Below are 4973 nucleotides of genomic sequence, written 5' to 3'. Positions count from 1 at the left end.
GCTGCGTCAACTAGAGCTGAGCAGCCGGCCGCCCGGGAGTGTGTCCCGGGGGCCCGCGCGAACACGCAAGCGTCCGCTCAATTATTCTGCAAACAGGAGGAGGCCGAGCTCCCCTGCACGATACACCTCGAAACCCTCTCAGGTCCCGGCGGCGCGCAGCGCCGTCCTAGGTACTTGGTCGGTTTCGAGAGAGGCGCAATCGCCCGGAGTTAGGCGAGTAGACGGTTTTAGTGCGAACACCCTTGCTCCCAACTGAGCTTGCCGCTGCCGACAGAGGCCCGGGAGCGTGCTGTCGTGGCATTGCCGGCGGGAGACAACACGCGCCACCTATGGTGACCGGCAGCTCCAACGCCAGCGCCACACAAGGGCAAAGCCCCACTTGGGTGCAGAAGCGAACTCTCCCAGCACAGCGCACGCGCCAACACGTCCGCACAACTGCGATACAAACCACCTGCGAGAACCGCTGGGGCGACCGAGCAGCAGACGGCGTCGCGGCGCCGAGTGCCAGGCGGCGGCGCATCCTCAACGCACACAGTCCTCAATCAGACCAGCACACTGCAGATGTCCACCGCGCTTCGCACCGGGCTCGGCTGAACCAACTTTGGCCGCCAGGCGCCGCGTGCAGGGTGCGCCGCAGCGTAGCTGCGCCGCCTGCCGGGCCCGTCGGCTGGCGCTCCTGCCACTCGGCGCCCCCCACCAGCCGCCTGTTGCGCGTGCGCCCACGCAGCGCGCGGCCAACACACCGGGCGGCCCCCCTTCACCGGCCGGGAACAGTCCCACCAAGCCACCGCCGCGTATCGCTTCATACCCACATGGGCCTAGTCACGCGTGTGGATGTGGCGGGTACCGCTGAAACAACCGGTTAATAGCTGTACCGATCGTCGCCATCACAGATTCACCTCCAGCGTGAACAACCGCTCAACAACGGATTTCCAGTTCATTTGCGTATCTTGGGCAGTAAACGTAGATGTCCACCTACATTTGCGAATTCAACAATTCTTGCATGCCAGGATGTCATGTGTCACGACACGCTACATCAGACCACATACACACTGCGACATGTGCAGAAGAGAACACGTGGAAGGTGGCCCGCGCACGTATGCGATGTACCTTCCGCGATCCACTGTCAACCGGCATCTGCGGCATGTCCCAGATATGGAACGCGGTCCACCAGGGTAGCACTTTGTGTGAGGCAATACGACAAAGTCGGAATACACGCGTCACTACATCAGACGGCTCACGCTGACCTGACCTGACCTGACTCACCGCACCACCACCCCCAGCGACCCAGGGTGACATACAATGCGTTCGTACGTTCCTCCCACACGCCTCTACGGCGTACCACAGTGCAACCTAGCTGTTATTGGGAGACGAGACAAGTAGCATCAAGCACAACATATGGAAATTGAGATTCGACACCGTTGGGCACAGCCAGCGTACGGTCACACGTATCACACTACTTCACTCTGTACGTAACGACCGATGATCGGTACAGCGTGTGGGTTACGCGTACGACATCAGCGGACAATGGACACAGACCATACCACGACGTACACTGAGGGCGTCGACATCTGAATGCAACTGAACAGCTGCGAGGCTCATTTAACACTCAAACGCCAGACCGACCAGCTTGAGAGGACAGAGACACAAAGAGGGGGACAGAGGGGGACAGAGGGGGGGGAGGGGGGGGGGTCGGCGATATAGTCCTATTGCAGTACAATTGACAGTGGATAGCAGGAATATGTGGAAAGTAAGCAACACTCGCAAGACATCTACATGAGGATAACAACGACACCAGAGATTCCGAGCAGTGAACTATGTTAGGCAAAGGGACAACGTGGGTTAGGTTAAGGGACAACGTGGGTTAGGTTAAGGGACAACGTGGGTTAGGTTAAGGGACAACGTGGGTTAGGTTAAGGGACAACGTGGGTTAGGTTAAGGGACAACGTGGGTTAGGTTAAGGGACAACGTGGGTTAGGTTAAGGGACAACGTGGGTTAGGTTAAGGGACAACGTGGGTTAGGTTAAGGGACAACGTGGGTTAGGTTAAGGGACAACGTGGGTTAGGTTAAGGGACAACGTGGGTTAGGTTAAGGGACAACGTGGGTTAGGTTAAGGGACAACGTGGGTTAGGTTAAGGGACAACGTGGGTTAGGTTAAGGGACAACGTGGGTTAGGTTAAGGGACAACGTGGGTTAGGTTAAGGGACAACGTGGGTTAGGTTAAGGGACAACGTGGGTTAGGTTAAGGGACAACGTGGGTTAGGTTAAGGGACAACGTGGGTTAGGTTAAGGGACAACGTGGGTTAGGTTAAGGGACAACGTGGGTTAGGTTAAGGGACAACGTGGGTTAGGTTAAGGGACAACGTCGGTTAGGTTAAGGGACAACGTCGGTTAGGTTAAGGGACAACGTCGGTTAGGTTAAGGGACAACGTCGGTTAGGTTAAGGGACAACGTCGGTTAGGTTAAGGGACAACGTCGGTTAGGTTAAGGGACAACGTCGGTTAGGTTAAGGGACAACGTGGGTTAGGTTAAGGGACAACGTGGGTTAGGTTAAGGGACAACGTGGGTTAGGTTAAGGGACAACGTGGGTTAGGTTAAGGGACAACGTGGGTTAGGTTAAGGGACAACGTGGGTTAGGTTAAGGGACAACGTGGGTTAGGTTAAGGGACAACTTGAGTTAGGTTAAGGGACAACTTGAGTTAGGTTAAGGGACAACTTGAGTTAGGTTAAGGGACAACTTGAGTTAGGTTAAGGGACAACTTGAGTTAGGTTAAGGGACAACTTGAGTTAGGTTAAGGGACAAATTGAGTTAGGTTAAGGGACAACTTGAGTTAGGTTAAGGGACAAATTGAGTTAGGTTAAGGGACAAATTGAGTTAGGTTAAGGGACAAATTGAGTTAGGTTAAGGGACAAATTGAGTTAGGTTAAGGGACAAATTGAGTTAGGTTAAGGGACAAATTGAGTTAGGTTAAGGGACAAATTGAGTTAGGTTAAGGGACAAATTGAGTTAGGTTAAGGGACAACTTGAGTTAGGTTAAGGGACAACTTGAGTTAGGTTAAGGGACAACTTGAGTTAGGTTAAGGGACAACTTGAGTTAGGTTAAGGGACAACTTGAGTTAGGTTAAGGGACAACTTGAGTTAGGTTAAGGGACAACTTGAGTTAGGTTAAGGGACAACTTGAGTTAGGTTAAGGGACAACTTGAGTTAGGTTAAGGGACAACTTGAGTTAGGTTAAGGGACAACTTGAGTTAGGTTAAGGGACAACTTGAGTTAGGTTAAGGGACAACTTGAGTTAGGTTAAGGGACAACTTGAGTTAGGTTAAGGGACAACTTGAGTTAGGTTAAGGGACAAATTGAGTTAGGTTAAGGGACAAATTGAGTTAGGTTAAGGGACAACTTGAGTTAGGTTAAGGGACAACTTGAGTTAGGTTAAGGGACAAATTGAGTTAGGTTAAGGGACAACTTGAGTTAGGTTAAGGGACAACTTGAGTTAGGTTAAGGGACAACTTGAGTTAGGTTAAGGGACAACTTGAGTTAGGTTAAGGGACAACTTGAGTTAGGTTAAGGGACAACTTGAGTTAGGTTAAGGGACAACTTGAGTTAGGTTAAGGGACAACTTGAGTTAGGTTAAGGGACAACTTGAGTTAGGTTAAGGGACAACTTGAGTTAGGTTAAGGGACAAATTGAGTTAGGTTAAGGGACAAATTGAGTTAGGTTAAGGGACAAATTGAGTTAGGTTAAGGGACAAATTGAGTTAGGTTAAGGGACAACTTGAGTTAGGTTAAGGGACAACGTGGGTTAGGTTAAGGGACAAATTGAGTTAGGTTAAGGGACAACTTGAGTTAGGTTAAGGGACAACTTGAGTTAGGTTAAGGGACAACTTGAGTTAGGTTAAGGGACAACTTGAGTTAGGTTAAGGGACAACTTGAGTTAGGTTAAGGGACAACTTGAGTTAGGTTAAGGGACAACTTGAGTTAGGTTAAGGGACAACTTGAGTTAGGTTAAGGGACAACTTGAGTTAGGTTAAGGGACAACTTGAGTTAGGTTAAGGGACAACTTGAGTTAGGTTAAGGGACAACTTGAGTTAGGTTAAGGGACAACTTGAGTTAGGTTAAGGGACAACTTGAGTTAGGTTAAGGGACAACTTGAGTTAGGTTAAGGGACAACTTGAGTTAGGTTAAGGGACAACTTGAGTTAGGTTAAGGGACAAATTGAGTTAGGTTAAGGGACAAATTGAGTTAGGTTAAGGGACAAATTGAGTTAGGTTAAGGGACAAATTGAGTTAGGTTAAGGGACAAATTGAGTTAGGTTAAGGGACAAATTGAGTTAGGTTAAGGGACAAATTGAGTTAGGTTAAGGGACAAATTGAGTTAGGTTAAGGGACAACTTGAGTTAGGTTAAGGGACAAATTGAGTTAGGTTAAGGGACAAATTGAGTTAGGTTAAGGGACAAATTGAGTTAGGTTAAGGGACAAATTGAGTTAGGTTAAGGGACAAATTGAGTTAGGTTAAGGGACAACTTGAGTTAGGTTAAGGGACAAATTGAGTTAGGTTAAGGGACAAATTGAGTTAGGTTAAGGGACAAATTGAGTTAGGTTAAGGGACAAATTGAGTTAGGTTAAGCGATAATCTGGTACAGCCACAGTTAGGTTAAGCGATAATCTGGTACAGCCACAGTTAGGTTAAGCGATAATCTGGTACAGCCACAGTTAGGTTAAGCGATAATCTGGTACAGCCACAGTTAGGTTAAGCGATAATCTGGTACAGCCACAGTTAGGTTAAGCGATAAACTGGTACAGCCACAGTTAGGTTAAGCGATAAACTGGTACAGCCACAGTTAGGTTAAGCGATAAACTGGTACAGCCACAGTTAGGTTAAGCGATAAACTGGTACAGCCACAGTTAGGTTAAGCGATAAACTGGTACAGCCACAGTTAGGTTAAGCGATAAACTGGTACAGCCACAGTTAGGTT

This window comes from Schistocerca gregaria, unplaced genomic scaffold (genome assembly GCF_023897955.1).
Source record: "Schistocerca gregaria isolate iqSchGreg1 unplaced genomic scaffold, iqSchGreg1.2 ptg000836l, whole genome shotgun sequence".
Lineage (NCBI taxonomy): Eukaryota > Metazoa > Arthropoda > Insecta > Orthoptera > Acrididae > Schistocerca > Schistocerca gregaria.
Note: the sequence above shows the minus strand (reverse complement) of the source record.